At 41.2% G+C, this 27,841-nt stretch overlaps 1 pseudogene; it reads right to left on the bottom strand.

Annotated features, from left to right (window-relative positions):
* Positions 1-504: 504 nt before the first annotated feature.
* On the bottom strand, positions 505-26,029 carry LOC114225022 (dynein light chain roadblock-type 1 pseudogene; annotated as a pseudogene).
* Positions 26,030-27,841: the final 1,812 nt, after the last annotated feature.

The raw sequence follows: 27,841 nt of genomic DNA, 5'->3' as shown, positions 1-27,841 counted from the left end.
TATCCTGATGGTCAGCAGTTTATATTCCTGACCAGGGCCATAGGCTAAGAGTTTAGCAAGAAACCATATTCTGAGCCTAGACTTGGACAACACAAAGACCTTTTACTTGGGGTACAGAAGGGTTGCAGCACATTTTCTTCCCTTCTTCCTCCACTTCCTCCTTCCTCCTCTCTTTCCTTCCTTCTCCTTTCTTTCTCATTCTCTTTTATTTTTTAAATTAATTATTATTATTTTTTTTTAGCATTTCAGTTGTTTTTAAAGAAAAACAGCCGCTTCCAAGGATGACAAAGTGAATTGAAAGTCAGAAGGAAGCAGGGTGTGGGCTGCTCAAAGCTCTTGCTCCAAAATCTAGAGGTGAGAAGTCCCTCCCAAGAACTCAAGGGTGATTGGCCAGCAGAGGGGTGACTTTGATGACTTTGGTCACCGGATTGGTCTAAATAGACTCTAAGGTGATGTCCACCTGCCAGTTGGTTGACATTATTAACATTATTATTCTTGGGGGTATTAAATAAAGGAAGCCAAGAGAGTGGATTCAGTTAGATTCTGAATCACAATCAGGGAATAGTCTTAATCTGGTGCAACCATAATTTCATTTTTCTTGGAGCTAATTTGAAGGAAGGTGAGGTCATTCTGGGGGTTGATTTCACGCATGGCACTCCAGGCCTTCAATATGAAGTTGTGCATGAGTTTGGCATGCCGTGTAGTGGTGGACTTGTCTATGCTGCTCTTGACGGGAATGCTTTCTATGTTCACCATGATGATTCCCTGTACTCCCTTCTGTCTCTGAAGTGGCTTCAGTGTCTCCTCCGCCTTGCCATCTCTGACCGATCGGGTAGCTCTGTGTCACCAGCACTTAGTCCATCATTCTCTCTCTCTCTTTTTTTTTTAAAGATTTTATTTATTCATGAGAGACAGAGAGAGAGAGGCAGAGGGAAAAGCAGGCTCCCCGCAGAGCAGGGAGCCCAATGTGGGACTCAATCCCAGGACTCTGGGATCACGACCTGAGCTGAAGGCAGATACTTAACAGACTGAGCCAACCAGGCACCCATCATTCTCTTTCTTTAAAAAAATTATCTATTCTAAAAAAAAAAAATCCCTTTATGTCCCTGTTTGATCAATAAAAAGCAATGAATAAAAATGCAATGTTAACTAAAAAGTTAATTCTATTGCTAATGTAGCAAATAGCATACACTGCTTGTTCAATGTTGGTATTCTGTGCATGTATACTAGTATTGTGGGGTCTCCCTGGGAGATGAACTCCCAAACATGCATAAACATAGAGTTCATCCCCCCTTTCCTTTTCCTCCTCCTCATCCTCAGGAATCCTCCTTCAGCCTGATGGGGGGAAGGGGTGTTGAGGGAGAAGTTGCTAGCTCTTTTGCCTAGGATTTCTCACCTTGCTCCAGCTTGGAGGGCCCCGTAGAGCCCCTGGACTCCGAAGGAATGCATTTCTTAAATCTCTATCAGCTTTTACTTAACTACTGCATTCGATTACAACATTCTTTCCAGCAGCATTAAATATTAGAATAAAAATGATTTTCAAAAATACTCTTCATGTCTTCTTTTATAACTTGGACCACATTTTGAGTGCATGCAGCTAACTACAAGGCATTCTTTCCTTGGCTGTAAGTTCAGATGTCTTGTCTTCATTATGGAACAGTCCCACACAAACCCCAGATTGCTCATATTTCACTTTTATGTCTTTCGATTCACTTAGTATATTATTCTTAAATCATCTATTAAAATTCTTGACTAAGTTTCCTTTAAGTTTTGCGTCTACACTTTGATATCCCCTCTGCCCTAAAGCTTATACCTATTTTCTCCTTAAAGAAACACAGTAGGCCTAAATGATCTTGTTTTTGCATATTTTCCTCCCATGATAGGTTGTTCTTTTAGTGATTACCAGTCCTGGGCTTGCCACCTACCTTAGGATAGAGAAACTTAAATATCATTGCCTTATGTTTGGTTGAGGACCAGTAAATCTGATTAGTCACAGTTAAGTCATCAGACCAGGAACCAAGAAAAAGGGCTTAAAAATGATGCATGAAGCCATCTTTTATTAGAATATAGGTTTTTGGGGTCTGGGTGGATCTCAGAAATAAATGAGGTATGTCAGACATTTTCTAGATAAAGAAACCAAAGACTTAGAAGGTTACTTTTCTTGGTCAGGTGCCACACAAATCGTTAGTGGTAAAGTTAGAACTAAAGTCTAAGCATCCTGACACCTCCTAGCATAGCACTTTCATTCATTCATTCATTCACTATCTTCTTTCCTTCCTTCCATATTTATTCATGCCTCCTGTGTACATGTTTCATAATAAACAAGGGGCCAGTAGTGATTTATCTTTGGAATTAAAAACCTGGACAAACACGATCTGACAAGTCGGAGAGTACTAAATAGACACATAGAAATAAGAACAACTCTGGAAAATCTGATTAGTGTGGTCCCTGCCAGTATAACGTAATGTTCTGTTCTAACACATACTGCAACACTCTTACTGTAATACTATAGAACCTTGATCCAGAACAAGGCAAAAAGAACCAAAGGACAATAAGAAAGTACACATACACTTTCAAACCCATACACAGAGATGGAGCCGCCTCAGATGTAATTCAGCAGACAATTAGTACGCTGACATTTTGGCAAAATTTCCAGGCATTTCCATAAATCCTTTTTAGATTCTTTTTCCCTCCAGCTCAGCAAGACGGTCACATTTTTCTGGGCCTCAGACAAACAATAGCCTCCAAATGATATTTAAGAACAACCCCCTAACATGACAACGGAGGCTCAGCCCATCTCGGAAAAAGGAAGGTCACCATATGCCCTGTGCTCTTTGTGCATGGCCTCGCTGCCATTTTACAGCTGCCTTAGCCTTTGTATTTTACTTTGGGAGACAAGGGCTCAACTAAAATGCATAAAGGGGATTTAGGATTAAGCATTATCTTCTATCTCTCTAACCTGTAACATCTTTCATCCTCACAAAGGTGGGAGGAGCTGAGGAGAGAGCTGGGGCTAACAGGAGGAGAGCGAGGAGGAAACCAGCAGACAATGGGGGGGCAGGGGAGAGAGCCATCTTTTCTAAACTTGCTGTCTCTCTCACCCTCATTTTTTCTTCATCATACAGAAGCACCATCTGTTCACAGACTTGATGCGTTTGCATTTGTTTTCCATTCAGTAACAGCTTATATAGGAAGCAGATTATGAAGAGACCAAATATGCCACTGACTGGATCAGTGACTGTACATTGTTCATACCCCTTAAAACTTTGCAAGAACACTGCAGCAAGCTCTGTGTGGGTCCTGACCAGGGCCTAGCTCCGGTGTGCTGGCCTTGATTAGCACCACCTGACTTTGTTTAGCCCCTTTATGTCAAAGCCTCTCAGTGTTTATGCACTTCATTTATACTATATTCTAAAGTAGGCTTAAATGATGTTTTCAAAATTTTTTCTAGTGTGCTAGCTTAACAAGAGCATAAACAATTTGAGAACAGGGAATTTATGGTCTATTTTCTGCTGTATGCCCCTTTCTCTGGTCAACCAGAGAGTCGACTCTGTAATACATTGACATTTGGCAAAATATCCAGGCGTTCTTTTAAATGTGTAGACTTATTTGATCATACTTTCAGAACTAACATGTAAGAATAAATTACAGGAGAGAGAAGTGGTTATAGCTATCAAAAGATCACTTTTTGCTATCTCAAAATAGAAAAGATACACTGTACTGTCTTTGACATTTTTAGACATCCCTGAAGAAATGATCCAGTTGCAGTGATCTTCACACTGGGTCAGAGCATGTCCCAGTTATGTGACTCTGATATGCAAAAAGGGCCACATATAATTCCATTGAACTAATATACTCAAGATCATGTTCCCAACGTCACTGGACATTTCAGTTATTTTAAAACTTTCAACTATAAATAATAATGGGTCAAATCTTTGTGCACAGAGCGTTTTCTATTTTTAGAATTAGTTTCTTAGACAGTATTACCAGAAATGGAATCATAAAATCAAATGAGTGATATTTTGAATTAATCTTCAAACTCTACTGTTTAAGAAAAGTTTACTGTTTTGAGTAGTGATATGGAAGTCAGGACCCCTAATTTATCATTGCATTTATACATCTTCATCCAGACTTTGTTGAATACTCTTGATACATCATTTAACTAGAGTTTGCAGCTGTTCAAACAAAATTTAATCTTTATTTACCTGAAGTACCCCCTTTTTTTTTTTAAAGAAAAGATTTATTTCTTTTAGAGAGAGAGAGAGCATGAGCTGGGGAAGGGTCAGAGGGAGAGGGAGAAGGAGAGAAAGAATTTTAAGCAGACTCCACGCCCAATGGGGAGCCTGATGTGGGGCTAGATCCCAGGACCCTGAGATCATGACCTGAGTGGAAATCAAGAGTTAACCTCTTAACTGACTGAGCCACCCAGGTGCCCCTATTTACCTGAAGTACCCTTAAGATCTAAGAGTATAAATTTCTATTAAGATTATTCTTTAGGGGGTGCCTGGGTGGCTCAGTCAGGTAAGTGTCCAACTCTTGATTTCAGCCCCAGTCATGATCTCAGGGTCCTGAGATCAAGACCCGTGTGGGGCTCTGTGCTTGACATAGAGTCTGTTTAAGAGTTTCTCTCTCCTCTCCTTCTGCCCCTCCCCCCACTCCTGAGCACATGCATTCACTCTCTCTAAAAAAAAGGAGATTATTCTTTTTCTTAGAAATTCCATGAACATTTATTTTATTTTATTTTACTTTAAAGATTTTATTTATTTATTTGACAGAGAGAGACACAGCGAGAGAGGGAACACAAGCAGGGGGAAGGGGAGAGGGAGAAGCAGGCCTCCAGCAGAGCAGGGAGCCCGATGTGGGGCTTGATCCCAGAACCCTGGGATCATGACCTGAGCCGAAGGCAGACGCTTAACTATCTGAGCCACACAGATGCCCCTTCTGTGAACATTTAAACACTGCTAGAGGATATGAGTGAATGGATTAGATACTTACTTAAGACTTGAATATAGTATTCTGGTATTATAATACATTCTGTACATACCATAAATTGGCTAGACATCAGATTACAAAAGGGCAATAAAGAATTGTCAAATTTTAAACTTTAAAGGTCATTGATTAATGATTATACACTGATTTTTTTAACGAGCCAAATTTAACTGATACAATTTTTGATCCTATTTCATATTTCCTTGGGGACTTTTACTGTGTTTTAAAAATTTAGATTAGTGGAGCAGAAAAATCTCAGATATCCATTTCAAATTGAAATTGCCTTGTAGATTTCAAGAGTTATTTTATGTTGAACTACTTGTAGACTCAAACTTTTTTTTTCAATTAATGCACCTAATTGTCTTGTTTTGATAGTGTACACTTCTTGGTTAATAATTTCCCTTTCATTTCATTTGAGCCTAAACATTCTTTTGTTTGAATAGAGCTTTTGTTTTTCACTCAAAGTTATCTGTGCATAATGTGCACAGGACAACTTTTGTGACATATCACATTGGCCAGGCTTAACCACAAATACGCTGCTGTATCACTGGATCCCCTTCCTATGTGTGCTTCTGGCACAAGTACGTGCTCTGACAATCTACTGAGAAGCATCAAAATCCTTGAACTTCTCACAGAATGGCCTTGGCCATTCCAGTGTAAAGCTTATAATAATTAATGTAATAGCTCCCAACGATCAGACAGAAGATAGTCCTCGGGCAAGATTGTGAATGTCATTAAATCTTGTATTTTCCCCAGCTTGACTTTTCTTGGATCTGCTCTAATTTCTTTTGAATGCTGAGCCCATGCTAGTGTGCACAACTGAGATGGGGTTACGTAGAGCTAGGTGAGTTGGGGAGAAAAAACCTGGCACAGGTTCCCTACTGAGCAAAGAAGTGCAGACATTTTTCAACCAATCCTGCCAACGGGTTCCAGTGCTTAAACACAGGAGGGGATCAGATGTGTCCCTTTAAAGTCTTTCGTCTGTATCAGCTCAGAGCATACATACAGCCATCGAGGCAGGCCCAGGGTGTTATGGGAGCCTGGAATCACCTCTTGGGGTCACTCACAAACCTGCAGATTTCTTTTACTTTTCCAGAAATTTGGAAAAACAGAACCCCTTGTTCCCTGCTTCCATCCTAGCCTGGAGAGCGTTGCAAGTGAGAGTATGAATTCCTGCTGCTTAGCCCCATGAACAAAGCAACTGCTCTTTGGATGATGCCGCACAGAAGGTACTCCAGACTTCTCTACTCTTCTTAAGCCCAGTCCCTTTAACAAGCATTCCCCTTGACCCGCTTGAATTTGAGTGCATGTGATGTCACTTGGATGTTGTCTTCTCTGTCACTCACTCCCCTTTCCAGGCCTAACCTCAAAACATTCCCTTACCAACCTCACTCCCTCCTCTGCATTATAGCTCATTTGCTACAGGGGGATGGTGTGTGGATGGATTCTGTGGTGCTCACACAGATCCCCCTTCAAGGGCCTAGAATGTGCTGCTGATGACTCCCAGCCAGTCTTTTGCAGGGAATTGCCGTTGACCAAGGTCATGCATGCTTGTGCCTGAGGCTGCCTGTATGCAGTGACTGGCCAAGGAGAGGAAGAGGGAAATAGCCCAGCAGCCTTGGCCGGCTGCTACCACATCACAGTTCAACCTCTCCCCCTGCCAGTCCCTCTCCTCTCCCTCCCTCACAGGTAGTTGCTGCTGAGAACTGTCCCTCTTGCCTGCAAATCTGAGTCTTAAGGTCTGTTTCCAGGGAATCTGACCTGTGACAGGGCATAATTCAGGTGGTGCCATATGGTACTTTGTAACAAGATCATTTGTACTGATGATGTCCTTTTTAGGTGGTGCTAGAACTCGACAGGGACCAATAAATAGTTTTGAACTAATAGAGAAATAAGACAGACAAGTTAGGCAAGTGTGGGATCAAAGCATCACCTTTACTGCTGAGAAAGCTGATCGCAGAACTAGAACCTCTATCTACAGAAATGGGGTGGAAATGCCTCTGCTCCCAGCCCCTGCAGTGCTGGAGCCCAGCCTGCCCCACAGAACATGCATGGGTAGGTGCGAAGCAGAAGGCATGCTTCCTGCAGGCAGACCCTTCCTGAGGATGACTGAGGCTTTGTTCTTTGTCTCCCTCGCATCCCTGAGTACAACACTCCACCTTCCCAGGGGAGGAAGGAATTGAGAGGTGAGCCCAGGAATGGGATGCCAGGTAGCTTCCTACCCATAGAAAGTAAGGAGTGGGGAAACAATTCTCTCCTCAATAGGTGGCAACCTCTCTTTTGAATTCTTGGGAATTCGGTCCTTTAACAAATAGTTTTCCAGTATCCTTAGTACCTATCATGTGACAGGCACTGTTTTAGGGAACTCAGAGGTAAGCAACAGGCAAAAATCCCTGTCCTCGTGGAGGTTACAATCTAGTAGGGGGACACAGAGATAAACAAGGGAAATAAGGAAAATATGTAGTGGGAAGGGTAGTTATGAATGAGCAAGAGAAACCGTAAAGTGGGGAAGGGTGGATGAGAGATCGTGAGAGATGGTGCCAGAAGGGATGTGGAGAAAGCCTCCCTTCTGCTTGAGTACGATGGGACCAGGGGGTGAATATCTGCCACTGGAACTCTGCTGCCCATTCCAAGTCCCATCCCCTCCAACACTCTCTCTTTCACAGCCCCGCCTTCATCTCCAGCCCCACAAGATTCTTAATTGCTCGGTGAACATGAGCGTTCATTGCAGCCTTGCAGCCTTCTAGCCCATCCTCTTCAGGGGCAGCGACAGTCAGTGGCCTTGACTGTGGCCTTGACAATATGGGCATTCTGGGTGTTTACCCCTGGCAGAAGTTCAACATTCCTTCTCTGTCTGCAGTTTTGCTCTTTGCCAGAGCCCAGTGCTGGTCTAGCTGGCTGACTCAGAGCCAGCTAAAGGGACCTGTACCACCTAAATCCAGTTAGAAGTCGGCTCACGCAGCAACATTTGTACCTTCAGCTTTGCTGCTGTAATATGAACCCCGGAACAAGAGAGTCTGTCGGTGGTTGGGAACTAGGAATGGCCTGGGGGAGTCCTGGCATGGTGGATATTTCTTATTTTGTGTTCCTCCTGCCTTCTTGGAATAGCACCCCCTTTCTTTGGGGGAGCTGTTTTCTCTACCCTATATAGACCAAATGGGGAATTCATACTTTTACATGATCCCACTTGCCTGTACATAGTGTTTGGTCAAAAGGTAGGCTCCTGGCCAAGCTGGGCTAATCATGGAAGTCACTGCCATGGCCACAGTGACATGTCCTCAGTACGTGACTCAAGAAACCAATCAGAAACTCCCCTAAAGTGTCAGTAACTAGACCTGGGTGGTAGAGAACTTTTTTCTCTTGAAGAAAAGCTGGGAGATGTGAGCCCATAGTTGCATCAGCCGTGTCTCTGTTCTGTGAGGAAAACTGGGCTGTGGTAGGAGAGAGAGAAGCAGACCTACAGAGAGAGGAAGACCTGAGAGTCTGATTAGCCTGTGCCCCTGGCTCCAGGCATCTCCAGCCACACTCTTGCCCTTCAGGTCCTTGAGCCAGCACCTTCCCATCTTCTCCTAAACTGGGTCAGATTGGGTCTCAGTCACTTGGAGTCAATAGAATCATGACTGCTGCCATCCTGGGGGAGAACCCAAAGAGTTCCCGTTAGCTTCCCTACATCTTCTGCCTACCCTTCTTTGGAGGATTACTTCTTCCATGAAGCTTTTTCTGACCGTCCAAGTCTTCCTCCTTCCTTTGTGCCCACACAGCTCTCTATTTCTTCATTCTCATCTCTTCTTCTCTTTGTGGGGTTTATAATCCTTAGTGCACTTAACTGGTTTACCCATCTGTCCCCATGGAGAGGGTAGAGATTGGTCTTCCTCTTATTTGTATTCCCAGAGTTGGCACACATGTGCTTTAGTATATTTTTGTTGATTGAATGAATACGTGGATGGACCGATGGGTAAGTACCAGCACCACTCAGTGGGTACCTCTATATGCCAGTCCTTTAATGAACATTTCAAAATCCAGAGATTCTCTGGGCATTGAATTAATTCTGGGATTTTGGAAAGGATTTGAGGTGTCTCTCTCGCGCGCGCGTGCGCGCCCTCCCTCCCTCCCTCTCCCTCTCTCTGTGTTTCTCTCACCCCCCTCCATACCTCCCTCCCCCTCTCCACCTCCATCCCCCACTCCCTGCCTTTTTCCTTCCCTCCCACCCTCCCTCTCCTTCCTTCTCTCCCCCTCTCTCTCATCAGCACACGCATCTCATTTATGACATTCGCTTCTTTGTACCTGATTTTTTTTTTTTTTTTGTCTTTTGAATAGAAGCCATGTGCTTTTTAAGAGCAAGAGCCATATGTTATGCATCTTTCTACCCTCTAGGGCACCCAGCACTGTGCCTGGAGGAAATGGAGTTAAATGTTTTTTGAATAAACTCTCTATTTCCATATTTGGGTTTCTCTAGTTTCTTCAATTCGGATCATTTACACAGGTTTCTCCAAAGGGATCTATATGGGAGGGAAGTCATTGACTTCCTCATTTCCAGATAAATTTTATATGTAATAGCATTAATGAAAACTGTGAAAAGAAAAAGGGATCTATGCACAATACCACAGTATCATGTCCAATGTATGTATTACTACCATGTGGCGAGGCACTCATCAAGAAACATCAGTTGGTGGGACAGTTCTTCCTTGACATGCCTCATGTCCAGCATACTGACCTGTCCTTTCAAATGCCAGCAGATCCCTTCATCCTTGTGGCAAAGCAAAAATGCCAGTATAATTAATTTTTCAAAGTATTAACCACAAATACATCTTCTGCATTAAAAGAAAATTCATCAGGTGCTTATTTATTTACTTTTGCTATTTAAAAATGTTTGCCCCTTATTATTGTAAAAATAGTATACGCTTATTATGGAAAAGTCTGAAAAGACAAATAGAAATGAAAAGTATCCATTCTTCCACCCTTTTAAGGTTAGCCACTTTCCCACCTTGATGCATGTAATTCCACTTTTCCATCCACATGTGTGTAAACGAAAAGTGCATTGTGCTATATGTTTTGTTGTGTAACCTGCATTTTCTCTTAACAATATATTACAAACAGCTCTTTATTGCTGATAAGACATTTATCTAACATTATCTTTAATGACTGGCAGATTATTTTATTTTCTGAATATACTCCAATGTATTTTCTCAATCCCCTATTGCTGGACGTTTGGTTGCTCCCAACATTTATGATTATTAACAGTGGTACAGTGAACCTCCTTGTTCCATCTTTTTGTAACTTCTCATTATTTAGTTATGATGATAAGCTCCTAGAGTGGAATGTACATTTTAAAATCTTTTGAGACATACTGACAAATGCCCTTCCCCATAGCCTTTAGTTTGGGCTGCTTTTGTAGGTTTCTTTGTAGCCACTGAACGAATTTCTTGTCACCCTGTGGTGACTCCAAAGTAGTGCCAAGAGAACGCTGTTTTCCCCAGACCTCCTTAAAACCTCTCCCAAATCCCAAAATTAATTCTAGTTTTTTACCACCATTTTTCCTCAGAGTGACCTGTCTTGTCGTTTAAGGACCACCCTGAAAAATTGGGGTACAAAGGCACAAGAAACATTTTAAGTCAGGAAAAGTAGAAAAACCTATAGAGAGCCTCACAGGCATGCCATAAAATCAATGTAATTTGATCATTATGTCTCTTAAATACTACTTTGAATATACTCATTATGTATCTTTAAAATGCTATTTTGAAGTGCTACTTATTACTACTTAAGATGTAAATAACCAATTCTAGGTTAAAAACTGTATGGTTAGAAGGCTTCAAAAATAATGCCCTATGTACAGTTTTCGAAATATGGGACACAATGGCTATTCACCGGTCCCTTGCTGGCAAGCCTGAGGCCGCCAATACATGAAGCTGACACACATGTGTCTCTCATGGAAGCTTCTAGATCACAACCCTGTAAGGCAAGGCTTAGACCCTAAGTCCTATGCTCAGTTGACTCACAGCTGTGAGTCACAGTTGACACACAGACCCTACTTATCTCTATGTGAGGTCAAAATACAAATGCCAAAATTTCACTTTACCCAATTTTCTATTTTTGCTAATTGCATTTACCTTGCTCTTTTCCTTTATGTCCTACACACGTTTGACATTTTAAAAAGGTGTTTTAGCCTCTGCATTTAAGCAAATTTGTCGACAGAACTCCCCAGTGAGTCGCAAACTTGGAGTTAATATTCATGGTGTCCTAAATTTTAACACTACCATCAAAGCAGCTTGGTGTGCCTTGGCTCCAGCTAAGTTTAAACTGTATTTAGAGTTACTTGCCTTTTTTTTTTTTTTTAATGAGTCAGTTAACTTTGTCAGTTATTTCACTACTCTTCTTTACACAGGACAGTTAAATTATAATGTAACTTTTAAAAGCAGAGAATCCAGAGTAGGTTTGTGTTTGGACAAGAGAATGCTTTTCTGTCAGAGGTAAGGATCTTCTGGGCCTTAAGTTCTAGAATGCCTTCTTTAGTAAAGAAGAGCAAGCAAATCTCTGGAATTACTGGAGAATGTCCTTCATTTTTGTTTTTAAAAAACGCTTGCTTATTTAATACTCTGTTAATGAGAAGGCATAGAGGACCCCGAAGTTGAGAGGATTGGTCACAAAGTATGTAATATACTTTGACTTGAAAGTGACTCCGAAAAACAAGGTTATGATAACTTATCAATATGAAATAACAAATGCAGTTATCTCCAGGTATATATGGGGTTAAAATACTGCATATTACACATTCATATTTTTCTTGCTATTAATCCCTTCTTTGAAATTCCCACAACACATTCACAAATACCCGCTACCGTTCATATTGTCATCCTTGCCAAGAAGAAAAATACTAGACATTTCTATCAAGATGATATTTTCTTTAGAACCATTGCTGTTTCCTTATTTGTCAAAGAAATATATGAGTGATGTCTTGTATTGAATGTGTATCCCAAATGTTCCCAATTCATCGCTCCAGGGTTTCCATCACATCATCTGAGGCCCCATTCTGTTGAACAGTCTTTAATTTCCACATATCTCTTCCAGCTGTCTCTTGTCTAATCCAGTCGTCTGGCTCCTGACCACTGTTCTGCTCTCCCCCCATTTTGTGACCAGCTTCCTTCTCTGAAAGTGTACACAGACCCTTCCTGCAATCCCCCAGTGGAAGTTGACACCAGGCTGTAACTTTTGAGGGCTTGGGAATATGGGAAATGAATTAAATCCCAGAGGCCAGGACTGCAGACAGAATTGCTTTCAACATCTATCACCCCATCCATCACAGCGATACCCACCTGGACACCTTTCTTCCTAGACTCTGTCAACAACCACTTTGCAGGACCTACTTCTCTTTCTTAAAAGGGAGATAGTGTCCCCTTTCCCCACATAGCATGTTTATGTTTCTCTCACTGGAGTCCAGACCCAACCTCATACAGGTCAAGAAGAAGGAAAATGTTCTTCTTTAACTAGGTCTTCCTCCTCTTTCTTTGTGTAAGAATTGTTCCTTCCCTAGGTTATGGTTATTTGAATATGTTTACTTCTTTTAGGGGCCACTCCACCCCCATGACTTGAAAATTCACTGGTTTGATGTCATATATGTCCCAGATTTTGGGTTAGTGGCTCAGGTTTGGGACTTGGGCGGAGGGGTCAAGCTTAGGCTATGTCAATTCCAGTCTTCCAACATGAGGCCACTTTCTGTAGCCTATCTGGAGTCTATGTTGCCTAAATCCGTATTTACTAAGAAAATATTTTCCCTGAACAAAACCTAACTTCAGAAGCATAGGTCCTATTAAAAACCACATTCAACTGACATTGAAAAAGACACTGAACTTCGCAATCAGAATATGTGCATTCTGGTCTTTCCAAAGAACAGCAAGAGTATTTGTCTGACATTTGCCCACATCTGAGTGATGGGTCTGGAAGCATGTGGAGGCAGTACTAGAAAAGAGGTTTTATTGTCCGTCACTCTACAGCAATTTTTCCCCAAATGCAAACCAAAAAAGTTTCTGTAAATCAAGTAAGTATGAGAAATACTAGCTAAAACTAGATTTCTTTCAAATCAGATATGTCTCAAGACTTTTGATTTGCTCTGTCCATTATATATCCTCCAGGGATAATATAACATGTTTCTCAAAGTTTTGACCCTTAAATTTCTCCCTCCACAGAGAGTTACATTTCTAGAGTTCTAATCAAGATTGGATGGATAAAGATGAGACCCTCTGCCTTCCTTGGTTAAGGACACACAGTTTATATCCCATTACTAGGATATGCTTAGAATTAAATTTCTAGCCTGCCCCAGGGAATAGAGAGAAATCCCAGAAATCCTGTGATCTGGCAGCTTTAACATCGTGAAACAATCTGTTCCACTCCAGATGGCTTTTGTCCAGGGAGCCCATATGGCACGGCAGACCCAAGCATCCAGGATCTCTGGTTTCCTACCTTGTTCTCTTGTTCTCTCCTTTCTTTCCTCATCCTGAGAAGTTCAGGCACAAACACTTGAGAATTTTTCCCCCTCTTACTTATGACTTCAGAACCCTTCCTGATGGTTCATTGCATTTCATTGCATTTAAAAAAAATATTTTCTTTTTGAGGAACAACTCTGCCACTATTTGTCAGACTTGAGAAGATTTTAAAGTTTTGGTGAGGCAGTGATCATGTAATGTCTGGTTTCTGGTAATAATCACCCACAGTAATTTATCAGCAGTCAATAACCCATTCATGCAAAATACAAAAATGTAAACATTGTCATACTATAAATGTTAATGTATAACACTTTGCTTCAGGATTTCCTCTACCATCCTTCATCTTTAGAAAATGAATCTTGTATAGTGACCATAAATGCTTCCTCAGTAAAAGTTAAACATTTTATCAGAGAGGGTCAAGTTAATTCCATGTCAAGAAGGCATTTGGTACTAAAAGTGAAATTTGTAATCATAGCTGCTTTACTGTAACCTCTTGGAGACCTGTAAAATGACCTGTCCCCAAGAAATATGAATGAAAGACTAATGTGAGAGAACCTATCTGTGCTAATAAAAAACTGGGGAGGAGCATCACGGTTTACTTCTTTAATGCATGTGGTCCCAGTATGTACATACATTCATCACAAGTATTTTATTTAAAGAAGTGGGAAAACAAGATACCTACTGAGTAGATGTAGTCTCAGTTAGACCACAGTGGACAAAAATGAAAGTGAAAAGGAAACTCATCCATCAGGTTGTTGATCTCTGTCACAGTGTTGGAGGAGTCCCATCTACAATATTGTTTTGTGGTGGGATTAAGGAGGGAGAATTGTTGTGGGAAAGAGAGAGAGAAAAGTTGTAGGAAAGTCAGTGAATAAATTTTCAAGAGTAAACAAGCTATTCACATAATCACTTAGATCTGCTCTTGTAGAGTCAACTGGAATAGAACTAATATGTTTTTTTGGTCCTGAATTTATAGAGCTCATCTATGAGGAAATAGAACAGTGAAGACTTTATTTCACTTATTTGTTATTGCCCCAGTGATATTACTTCTAAAATTTGCCAGTGACAGAGACCGAATGAAAACAAGAGAGTTTATTCTCCACTATCAGAAGGAAACAGAAAGTGGCAAGAGATCAAGGGGGTGGGGATTTCCCTGTTGCTGAAAATAGAGAGTGCAACACATGTGAGATTGCTCAATATTAGTAGTAATCGTGTGTGTGTGTGTGTGTGTGTGTGTGTGTGTGTGTGTGTGTGTGTGGTGCTCTCAGAACAGTTTAGCGAAACCTCCAGGGTAACACATAACCCTTTGCATTAAAATCTTTTATTTGCAGTCCTCAGATAGCTCTGTGAACAACTAGGTCATATCGAAAGACTTAAGATCGAAATTTGTAGACCTAGAAAATCTCAAGCTTTCTTCTCCATGGGACTATGAAGTCTCTCAATACTATGGAGATGCACGTGTAGGAAAGGTGTGACTGAACACAGTAGGTGGTAAGGAGGCAACAATGAAAAGAATATGATCCCTGTATTGGTTAGGATGTTTTTGGCTGCAAGTAACAAAACAACCTGACTAATGGCGATTTAAACCAATGGGGGTTTGCTTTCCTCACAAAGCAAAAGGACAGAGACTGGATGTCAGGTCAGCAACCCAATATGTATCTAGAATGTTCAGCCTTTCCTTCATGGTGGTAGGATGGCTCCTGCAGCGCCAGCCACCACATCCACATTCAAGGTAGTGCCTGGACAAAGTAGTGCAATTGTTGCTTCTAGCAGTCATTCATTCATTCAACAAATATTTACTGAGAAGCTGCCATGTGCCAATACTAAAGTAGGCACTGGGAATAGAAAGATGCTGAAGACCAGGAGTAGAAAGGAGAACATTACATGTCTTCATCCTCTCTGTCAGGAAATCAGATGCCTTCCTAGAAGTCTTCCAGAGGCTTCTCTTATGTTTCATGGACAGGAAAGAGATAAATGCCTCCTCCTAGTTCAATCACTGGGAAAGAGTAGTTGGAAGATTATAGCCTTACACCAGTCATAATCTTCTGAGGCTAAAGGAGGGACTGTTCTTCCCTAAAACATATGACAATCATAATTCCTGGATTTCATCTGCAGTTGCTGCCCCTAGTACCATTAATTCGTTTATTCAACCAATAATTATTGAGCACGTGCTCCGTACCAGATATAACCTAGGTCCTGGGAATAGAGAGGTGCATAAGCAGTTCCCAATCTCCTGGAAATGAACACAGTGCAAACAACTCATTGTAATGCAATGTGATAAGATGAATTAAGGTGATGTTGGGAGTGGAGAAAAGCCCAGAAGGGGTTATGAATTTTCAAGCAGAGAGGAGAGGGACGGATTGAGATAAACGAAGACTTCCTAGAAGAGGGCATATTACAGCAGGCCGTTGGGGAATAAATGGGATTCCATAGAAGGTTTGAAGGTGGAAGAGAGGTGGTGAGGGACTCAGGAGTCTCTGACCTAGTTTCAGTGATCATAGGGTGTTTGGAACCTTTATTTCTCCATGGAAGTCAGCCTTTGCCCAGTTCTGTATATTGGTTAATCCTGCCACTGGTTCAAGGAGTGTGAAACAATGAGTAGTGGGTTCAGGGGAAGGTTGAATCTACCTTGGAGTCTCCTCTTTGAACAAAAATCTCTTCTATTAAAGTTGTAATCTCTTTAACTTTTCCCTTGTCCTGCCAAACTAAGAGATAGAAGAGTTAAAGTTCTCCATGTGGCACCGAAAGATCAAACCTTTCAAAGGATCAGAAGGGAGGGGACAGCATTCCCTTCATTGTTCCTGATATATTTCTAACCTGTCACCCTCACTTCAGTAACTTTATTGGCATGACAAGGCACACAAAGAGCTTTCCAGCTGCAGGCTCTACTGCTCACAAGAAAGGGGAAGGCCTGAGGTTCCCCATTATATTCATGAGGGAGCTTCAGAGTAGGAAGGGGCCCAGTGTCTGTCTGCATTTTAGGCGAGTCCAAACAGTGCCCGACAAGGAAGACTTCCAAGTTCCCCCCAGTGCTAATCGATAAAAGACCTGGTTGGTCTTCTTTATAAACCTAATCCTTCTGTCAATAGCAGTTAGGAGTCTGAGTACACAGCTTCAGAAACACTGGGTTTACCAGCCCCTTTAGTTGCTGAGCAAGTACACAGCAAGCCCTTTAGAAAGCATGGGGTTATGACATCTGACCTTAGAGAAACCAAGTGACATAATCCAACTCTACACAACTCTATTTTGGGTCTGACTAATGAAAATCCCCTACTGTGGAAGAAGAAGGATCTCCAGCATTAAGATGTATCTGAGGGATGTATCTGAGGGCATAGGAAGAGATTAACTCTGACAGTTTTATTTTGACCTAAAGATATTGTAGCTTAAAACATATTCTTGATCCCTTTGAAAGGTAAATTAAATGCAGTTTTGGGAGGAGTATCTTGAATTGGAGTAAATATTGGATGCTGTAACCTGGTAGGCTGATGCCAAAGCTCAGACTCCCCGCATGCTTTCTCTGAGCTGAAAGAAGGGATGCCAGGCTCACTAGTAATGGTCCTTAGTTAGCATCAGAGACTATAGATGCCTCCCAACCTAGTGGGCAGGAGATTTCGTGGAGACCAGAGGCACCAACTTTTCCTTCCACTGCATGTTTGCAAGAGGCCACATTTTCCCTCAGTGCATCTGGTCACCATCTAGGAAGTTCAACTGGTAAGGGAAGCAGAAAGAAGACTGAGCAAATTGAGTGTCTGAAAATAGTTCTTTCTTAAGAGAGTGAATAATATTTAAAGGGATTTTTAGTTAAAAATAGAACTACACTATGAACCAGCAATCACACTCCTAGGTGTTTACCCAAAGAATACAAAAATACTAATTTAAAGGGATAAAAGCACCCCAGTGTTTATAGCAGCATTGTATACAATAGCCAAATTATGGAAATAGCCCAAATGTCCATCGACTGATGAATGGATAAAGAAGAGATGAGATACACACACACACACACACACACACACACACACACACTGGAATATTACTCAGCCATAAAAAATGAAATTTTGCCATTTGCAATGACATAGGTGGAACTAGAGAGTATAATGCTAAGCAAAATAAGTCAGTCAGAGAAAGACAAATACCATATGATTTCACTCATATGTGGATTTAAGAAACCAAACAAATAAGCAAAAGGAAAAAAAAGGCAAACCAAGAAACAGAGTCTTGGGGCACCTGGGTGGCTCAGTCAGCTGAGTGTCTGCTTTCAGCTCAGGTCATGATCTCTGGGTCCTGGGATCAATCCCCGCATTGGGCTCTTTGCTCAGTGGAGAGTCTGCTTCTCCCTCTCCCTCTCTCTCTGTGATCTCTCTTGCTCTTGCTCTCTCTCAAATAAAGAAATAAAATCTTAATCAAAAAAAAAAAAAAAGAAACAGACTCTTAACTATAGAGAACAAAGTGATGATTACCAGAGGAGAGGTGGGTAGGGGGTGGATTAAATAGGTGATGGGCATTAAGGAGCATACTTGTGATGAGCACCGGGTGATGAATGGAGTAAGGAATCATTATATTATACACCTGAAACTAATGTAACACTGTATTTAACTAATTGGAATTTAAATGAAAACTTAAACAAAATAAATGATGAACACACCAGAAAAAAAAATATAAAGGGATTTTTAAATGGTAGGAACAGACTAAATTTTGAATGACATAAAACAAGAAGTTATTTTTCCCACCAGAAAAAGTAAGAAGTCAAAAGGAAGATTAGCAAGAGCCAGAAGGACAGAACTCTACTCTCTTTGCACAATTGAGGTATGCATGAGTTACATTTGCAAACATGATAGAAAAAGGTGAACAAAATCTTATACAATTCCAAATTCTACAGATCTGTTTTTCAGATTTGAAATAGGAAACCTTAGAATAAGTTTTTTTTTTTTAAGATTTTGTTTATTTGAGAGAGAGACAGAGAGAGAGCGCGCACAGTCGGGGGGAAGAGGCAAAGGGAGCAAGAGAAGCAGACTCCCCGCGGAGCAGGGAGCCCGACGCGGGGCTCGATCCCAGGACCTGGGGGTCATGACCTGAGCTGAAGGCAGACGCTTAACTGACTGAGCCACCCAGGCACCCCAGGAGTGCTCTTTTGATAATCATTCTCGTAGGTTTTGTTTCACTCTTGTCATTTTATATGTCCTTTTCCTTCCTCTCAGTAGGAGCTTGGAACTCTGTGCACAAATAAGAGAAATCTGCTTTCCATGCTCTTCTACTTGGAAGTTATAAAAAAGAAAAACCTTTTGGCACTTTGTAAAAGAGAATAGAAGCAATTACTTTTACTTAGAGAAGTATCTAAAAAATCTCTCTGCACATGGACTAGGACACATGGAATTTACTATAAGGCTGGAAATTGGATCACCATGATGATAGCTATTAATGGAAGTGGCAGTGGGCCAGGTGATGGGGTCATTACCTCTTCCTTCAAGAGTGTGGACCTTGAGGACAGTGCTGGGGTGATACTTCATTATGCTTTCCTGGTATTTGAGCATTTCTGTAAACTAATGCTTGGTTCCCACTTTTCCAAGAACCAGCTGTAAGATATTGGGTCAATCATTTCACATTTATTTGTTTGTTTGTTTATTAATTTATCATTTATGGTGGGGGCAGAGGGAGAGAGAGAGAATCCCAAGCAGACTCCATGCTGAATGTGGAGCCCAACTTGGGTCTGGATTTCATGACCCTGAGATCATGACCTGAGCCAAAATCCAGAGTCAGATGCCTAACCAGCTGAGCCATCCAGGTGCGCCTCATTTCACCTTTAAACCCTTAGTTCCACATTGTCATATAGGGATGCTATTACCTATTTTACCAACTTTAGTGCGTCTTTACAGATGCTCATGAAATTTGTGGGTGATGCTGCATTGAAAAGGATAATATAGGTGTATAAGCTCTTAGCCATAACTCTAAAATTTAAAAAACATTTCTAAAAACTGAAAGTTATTTTATAACTCCCTTGGCAGCAAAACATGGCATGACCTGATATTGATAATTTTTATTTATTTCATTTAGTACAAACATACATTTAGTTGCAGAAATATGAGTGTGTTTAATTATGGAATACTACCCATAATGCAATGGAGATATTATATAATATATGACATATGTACTCAATTATAGTTCCAAATTCCTAACATTTCTGAATTCTGAAACACACCCGGTGCAAAGGAGCTCAGATAAGAGATTGTAAATCTCAGTATGTCAAGGTATCATTATTACTTCCCGTCATTAGGTGGGACTTCTCTACTTGCTTTTTTTTTTTTCTTACTTTGTGGAGAGTCATAGTAAACTTCTCTATTTATATTTTCATTTGTGGTATAGTCTCAAAATTCTTCCATATGAAAGCTAAGAGGTATAAGGTAAATGTTATGGTTCTAGATTGTCAGATGGGTGCTTTCCCACTAGTGGTGACCTAGGGCCCAAAGCATGTGCACAGAAGGTCACCTGGCAGTAAAGAGGTGTCACATTAAGTCAAAAAGTCACCTGACCCGCACTCCCACATTCTACCTCCTGGACGGCACAGACTTCATTCCTAGTTGGTAATCTCTTCTCTGTGATTCAATCCATTTGATGGTACATTTTAAATCAGCTTTAATTGGACGCTTGCTGTGTTTTCAAAATACTACTCTCCCTGGGGCGCCTGGGTGGCTCAGTCGGTCAAGTGCTGGACTCCTGATTTTGCCTCAGGTCACGATCTCGTGGCGCTGGGATTCAGTCGGGCTCTGCGCTCAGCGTGGTGCGCTCGGGATTCTCTCTCTCCCTCTGTCCTACCCACTCCCACTTGCTTGTGCCTTCTCTCTCTCTCTCTCTCTCTCAAAATGAATAAATAAAATCTTTTAAAAAATACTACTCTCCCTTATCTATGTAATTTTTCTATCTACCCTATCATTTTTTTAAGCAGAAGAATTTTTATGTGTGTGTGTGTGTAGGTGGAAACAGTATATAAATTTGGGGCTGGTTCATTATTATCTGGAGGCAAATTTGTTTTCCCACTTACTTGGTTAACTTCACCTGTTGATAGTCTGGGAAGCATTATAAATGTTTTTAAATCCTATGTAAAGAACTATCTTAATTAAATGCAGTGCATCCCTTAGAACATCAATGAGCTGTAAAATCAGCTCTTCACCTTCAAATGCCTGATAGCTAATTTCATATGATATGCTAGCGTTAAAAAGTTAAATAAAGTTGAAACCAAAACAGGGTCCTAGAAGCGGATAGAGAAAAGTTTTATGTTGCTTTTTTTTTTTTTTTTAAACTTTCCATCTTAGCTCTTAATTTTATATGGCAAACCGGATATGATTTGACCTCTGAATTTTATTCCCCTTGTTTTGCCTTCCAGATGGCTCTGGGTACAAATAATAGAAGCATGAAAGAGACACTTCTGATTAATAATTTGTGCTTTCTAGTGAACAAATGCATCAAAATGTGGATGGGAATGTAAAGGCCACAGTAGATCTATTAGCCCCATGTATTCACAGGAGGAGAATTGATTGGAACTAGCTCTATGAATCATGTGTAGATTATGTTACCCTTGAGTGGAGTTATATGTGTGTCCTAAATATAATGCTTTGTTACAGTTTATTGGCCCTGATCCTACTTGTGAGACCAGAGTTAAATTGTTCTCTTTTAGGGGGGCATTAACTCTTTCAGTTTGCCTTGATGAATCATAAAGCAAGTAAAAACACAGCACTGTATTTTTCTGGATTTTTACATACACATTTATACTCACTGCTTGAGTCTCTCTAGGGGCCTTTGTATATTCAGAAATTCCTAAATGACAAGGTAAAATCACACATAGGTGGGAATAGCTAATCTGTTCCAGACAAATTCTTTAATCAACCACATCCAGCTGGTAAGAAAACTCCTTCCTAGTGAAATATTTTTAGCTAAGGTCTGAGTCAAGAGGAGAGTCTTACATTTTGCAAGATTACTCCCATTTCCCACAGATCACATTGTGTGTGTGTCTGTGTGTGTGTATGACAAACACAAGTATTCTGGCCAGAGATCACTGAGATAGTTGTGAAAATATAATATACTGTCTGTCATCTAAAAAGATGATGCTTGTGACCCTCTCCCAGAAGGGTATGTTCTTTGAGTTGGTTTTGCTGTAATGGAGGAGTAATGGAGGAGAAAGGTGTTTCTCTGATGTGTCCACGTATTCTCTTTATGTTGTCCCCATGACCACCTCAGGATGGTCCTAATGAAGTTTCTTGGTGGTTTCCCCATAAGCATCTTTGCTGCAAACATTTTTGCCCCATAACTAACTGGCATAAGGCAACTGTGCAATAAGACATTGAGAAGAGCTGGTTGACAGTTGGTTTGACACTTTGTTGGTTCCATCAAGCGGCTGGCAGTTTGGTTTCATTTCTCTATTGGTGCAGTTACACCCATTTTGTGTTATATAAATCAGCCCTCATAACGGTCTGTACGGTGGCACAGAAGTTTTAACCTGCATTTCCCATAGAACTTTGGAAAGTATATCAACAGACACGTGGTAATAGGCCAAGAACAAAGAACAGTGAAGAAGGCTTTCACAGTGCAATACAAAGCTCTGTTGCAAATATGCACCCTAGTATTTGTAAGCTGATACTTCTCTTAACAAAGAAAGGAATTTTAGTAAGAAAAGAAAAAGTGTGATGCACAAGGAGATGCATCAACAAGAAAAACATGCACATGGATATAAAACACTAGGAAAGAAAGACTCTGAAGACATGTGCTTAGGTACAATCCACATTTGCACAGTATTGCCGTGAATCTACACCCATTTTAAATGTGTTCAAATATTTTGTGTTTCACAGTAAAATCTTTTTAACTTTGTTGTTCCTGTTTCATGTTTCGATATGTCCTTTTCAATGAATGACTCTTATATTTTGTGATTTTTTTTCTTTGATGGCAGAATTGCCTTACAGCCAATTAGTGATGTGGTAAACATGCTTCTGGAAAAGATGCTGTCTGTGAAGATACTGGACATACCTGAGGAAGACTGAGGGACACAGACTGAGCCTCCTTGGAGAGGGTCCTGGGGTGGAAACTTAGGTGGCTCTTGAGAAATAACAGAATGTACAAGGAAGAAAATTCCAGAAGAAACTGGGGCTGGCAAGAAGCTGCCAAATCATGTTTTAAAGAAATCTTTGACTTCTTTCTTAATTCTAAGTATTAGTGATTATCATACATTTTATTTATTTTTTATTTATTTAAAAAATTTTTTAAAAATTTTATTTATTTATTTGAGAAAGAGAGAGAGCACAAGTGGGTTGAGGGGCAGAGGGAGAAGCAGATTCCCCACTAAGCAGGGACCCCAATACGGGACTCGATCCTGGGACTCCAGCATCATGACCTGAGCCAAAGGCAGATGCTTAACCAACTGAGCCACCCGGGTGCCCCAATTTTTATCATATGTTTTAAAACTACCCTCCTCCTTTATGAAATTAGAGTTTTCATCTTTTGTTACTACAAAGCATCCCTTTTGCATGTTGATTAAGGTACTTTCTTTTCTTTTCTTTTTTTTTTACTTCTACATTTGTTACTCTTTCATACTGGAAACTGGAGAATGAGGTGAAATAAATTCAGGCAGGAGTCTGAGAAATCTGAGACGTCAAAACAAGCATAAGAACCTTTCCCTCCCTGAGCCATCCACACATCCCCTTGCAGGTTTGCACCCCAGAGAATGGTACACGCAAAGCTAAGGGCGGAATGATAACACACGCTGATTTGTATCCATCTTGAAATCTGATGCTAAAACCATCCATGAATTCGATGTGGATGAGGAGGAGGAAAGTTAGATCCTAAGCAAGCATGGGGCAGCAGCTCCGGGACTCAGTCATTACAGTGAGATGCTGGTGGAAAGGGCTGTCATGAGGAGTCATTTCTGGACTATGCAGAGATCTATTTGGGCAGCTCCCAGAGATCTCTGGTTTGCTCTTAGGTCAAAGGCTTCGTGCAGCCTTGCCCATTCCTCCTGTTCAAATGTCTCGTAATGTTGCAGTGGGTGTACGGGCAGTAGGATGTATTGTTTGCCAAGGGCACTCAAAAGTGAGGAGGGGAGAACCACTGTCTTCACTCTATTAGTTTCCTAGGACTGTCATAACAATGTGCCCCAGACTGGGTGGTTTAGAACAACTGAATTTATTGTCTCACAGTTCTGGAAGCCAGAAGTTCCAAACCAGGGTGTCAGCAGCACCACACACCCTCTGAAGGTCCTAGGGAAAGACCTGTTCCAGGCCTTTCTCCTAGCTGCTGGTAGTCCCTTGTCTGTGGTAGCCTAAACTTCAGTCTTCACATGGCCTCTTTCTATGTGTGTGTCCCTGTGCCCAAATTTTCCCTTTTTAGAAGGACCACTGGTCATAGGGATTAGGGGCCCACCCTAGTCCATTTTGTGTTCATCTTGTTTAATTACATCTGCAATGACCCTATTTTTAAAGAAGATAACCTTCTGAGGTCCTGGGGGTTAGGACTTCCACATAAGCATTTTGGCCGGGATACCATTCAACCCGTCACACTCATCAAGTAGATTTCCTGTATATGAAACTTCTATTCAGACCCCTGCTGCTACATTGGGGTTGTTTCCAGCTTCTGCAATAGGAAAACATGCCCAAGGAAATTATACTGTGTGGAGGGAAGGCAGGTGGGGGACTCCTCTGATAGCTGAATTTTCAACTGGATTTTGAAATCATCTTCCTTCTTGGTGAGTGCAGACTGAAACAGCAATAAAGAGTTTTCAAACCCATAATGTCAGTCTTGTCAACAGAGGAAACATGCATCACTGCCCTTCCAACTTGATCATCTCAAGGGCTTTAGCTCTTATTTTATGGCTTCTGTCGTTCAATTCCCATTTGACTTTAAAAGGGAAATAAAGCTTTGTTTTGCCCTGTTCTTGAAATAGCTGTGGGAGACTAGAGAAATAACCATTTGCAGAGGGAGCGTTTGGAATTAGTGGACCAGGGTTAATACCTATCAGGAAACTGGGATAAAAACAAGCTCACTTGGAGGGCAGAGGGAGTCCTGCTGGTAGATGGTGGGTTCCTTTGGCGGCTCCTGTCCAAGGGTGGGAATTTCTTCCCACTGGTGACATCTAAGGTCAAAGTGACACAGAAAAGCCTGTTCTTTTTAGGATGTTGCAGATTCATTCGCCTCTATGAAGAGCTTAGCTTCTCTTTCTTTGATAACTGGCAGAAATTACTCAAAGTGATCTGGAACCAGATTTCAAATTTTCATTAAGGATTCGAAAGGCAAAAACCAGTTTCTGGTAAAATGTACAGCTCTTATTTCCTATCCTGTGCAACTAGAAGCAGAGTGGAAAAAACACAGCTATACAGAAAACTAAAAACAAAAGCAAGAAGTAACCCAATTGGACAGATCATGTTGGGAAAGTAAGAGCAAGAGGGACTGTGAGTAATGGAGAGGGTTCATAGGAGGAGTGAAAGTGTTTGGACAGAAAGCTGTTACTGAGTAAGAGGTTTACTCGATGGCAAAATTGTAACCAAAACATAAAAATGTTAGTGGTCCTTTCCCAAATCTTTGCCTATGGTGAAGTCACTTTTTATAATCAAACCCTCAAGGAGTGTGAATCAAGAGGGGCAGTCCCAGTACATCCAATAATGAGTGACTGTGCAAGACTCTCTAATCCAAAACTTGAATCCATAATCCAGACACTCTGGGTGTGCTGGTAGCATCAGAGCGCCTTTCCCCAGGGATGGCCACATGGATGCGAGAGGGTTAAGGCTCACATTTCCAAGGAATCTGTGGTTCCGCACCCCCCCCCCCACTCCGCCCTAGGAGTTTTTTAAATCCATGTCTGCTGTTGAATCCTTAAGAATAGGAGTGACCAGCAAGAGTGGTGGGGGTGGGAGATAGACATTGGGGAGGGTATGTGCTGTGGTGAGCGCTGTGAATTGTGTAAGACCGTGGAATCACAGACCTGTACCTCTGAAACAAATAATACATTATATGTTAAAAAAAAAGAATATAGCAGGAAGGGAAAAATGAAGGTGGGGAATTGGAGGGGGAGATGAACCACGAGAGACGATGGACTCTGAAAAACAAACTGAGGGTTCTAGAGGGGAGGGGGGTGGGGGATGGGTTAGCCTGGTGATGGGTATTAAGGAGGGTACGTTCTGCATGGAGCAGTGGGTGTTATACGCAAACAATGAATCATGAGACACTACATCCAAAACTAATGATGTTATGTATGGTGATTAACATAACATAATAAAATTAAAAAGAAAAAAAAAAGAATAGGAGTAGCCAGCAAGATCCAATCTGTCTGCCTTCTAGTTGTTCGCAATTCTCATTCGGAGGCTCTTGGGAAGAACATGCTCCCAGGCGTGTTCGTGTTGGCAGAATTCAGTTCCTGTGGCTGTAGAACTGAGCTCCCCTTTTCCGTCAGGGCAATTGGCAGGATCTGCTTTCAGCTCCTGGAGACTGCTCATATTCCCTGCCACTTACTTGTTCTCCTCATTTTCAGACAGCAATGGAGAACTTTTCCATGTTGAATCCCCGTTGTGCTTCTGATCTTGGATTTTCTCCATTTCTGCAACCAGTCAGAGAAAACCTTCTACTTTGAAAGAGCTCCTAGGATGAGGTCAGTCCTAAAATATGTTAATTAGAGATAATCTCCCTATCTTAAGATAGGCTGGTTTGGAAGCTAAATGACATCTGCACAATCCTCTCATTGCAGTGTTTGATTGAATAACTGGGAGAAGGAGTTGGCACCTTAAGGGCTGCGAACCTTGAGGGGCTATCTTAGAATTCAGCCTGCCACAGGGTCCTTCTGCATTAGTACTTCTGCTGAAATAGTAGCAAGCCAATTTGCTACATGTGTAGACACATTAAATAGCAGAAGACTGCAATAAAATTGCATGATAAATTTTTCAAAATTGCTGCAGTATTTTTTAAAAATTATTTTCTGTTTACAACAGTTCTTAACAGCTTTGCATTAACAGGGTGATTATAAAACCAAAGTTGTAGGGTATCTCCAGTGTTGGGGAAGCAGACTGTGGTCACTGTATGGAGGCCAGTTCTTAGGAGTCATTGTAGGACTTTGTGTGACCCCACTATCAGGCCAGCCCCGTCCAATCTGCTGATTGCATAGGCACCTTGATATGACCATTCTAGTTTGAATCTGAATTTTAGCAAGAACATAAACTCATATCAAGGTTTAACTTTTGCTAGCATAATAATGAATCTTAGAAATAGAACTGAAGGGGTGCCTGGCTGGCTCAGTCGCAAGAGCATGTGACTCCTGATTTTGGGGTCATGAGTTCGGGCCCCGCATTTGGTGTAGAGATTACTTAAAAATAAAATCTTTATTCCATTGTATATATGGACCACATCTTCTTTATCCATTCATCAGAAAGGATGAATACCCAACTTTTACATCAACATGGATGGGACTGGAGGAGATTATGCTAAGTGAAATAAGGCAAGCAGAGAAAGTCAATTATCATATGGTTTCACTTATTTGTAGAACATACGGAATAGCATGGAGGACATTAGGGGAAGGAAGGGAAACATGAAGGGGGGGGATCAGAGGGGGAGACGAACCATGAGAGACAATGGACTCCGAGAAACAAACTGAGGGTTCTAGAGGGGAAGGGGGTGGTGGGATGGGGTAGCCCGGTGATGGGTATTAAGGAGGGCACATACTGCACGGAGCACTGGGTGTTATACGAAAACAATGAATCATGGATCACTACATCAGAAACTAGTGATGTATGGTGACTAATATAACATAATAAAATAAAATTAAAAAAAGAATAAAATCTTTAGGAAAAAAAAGAAATAGGGGCTGGGCGGCTCAAGTGGTTAAGCGTCTGCCTTCGGTTCAGGTCATGATCCCAGGGTCCTGAGATTGAGCCCCGCATTGGGCTCCCTGCTCAGTGGGAGCCTGCTTCTCCTTCTCCTGCTCCCCCTGCTTGTGCTCTCTCTCTTTGTCAAATAAGTAAATAAAATCTTAAAAAAATAATGAAATAAAAAGAAATAGAAATGAAAATGAATGAACTCACAAAATATTTTGGAAAAGATTGTGATTCACAAAGACCAACATGAAAAAGATCTTTTATCACACCAGAGTCAACTACTGTTAAGTTTTTGCCTTTTTGTCTCTGTTTTTTCCTGTCTTCCTGTACATAAACATATGTGTTAGTCAGGGTCCAATCAGGAGACAGAAATCACACAGTAATTTGGACAAGGACAATTTATTATATAGAACTATTAACTCTAACATAGGGTAATTAGGAAGATGAAAAGAAAACGCTAAAGAATATCCTAGGGCTGAGAAAGAACATCCAAGGGAGGAATAACTTTGAAGTGGGCGGGGGGAAGCTTTCTCAAAGTGGATG

Source organism: Eumetopias jubatus, unplaced genomic scaffold (genome assembly GCF_037043125.1).
Source record: "Eumetopias jubatus isolate StellerSeaLion01/CBP00866 unplaced genomic scaffold, mEumJub1_p1.0 scaffold_3, whole genome shotgun sequence".
Classification (NCBI taxonomy): Eukaryota; Metazoa; Chordata; class Mammalia; order Carnivora; family Otariidae; genus Eumetopias; species Eumetopias jubatus.
Note: the sequence above shows the minus strand (reverse complement) of the source record. Positions and strands in the feature narration are given on the sequence as shown.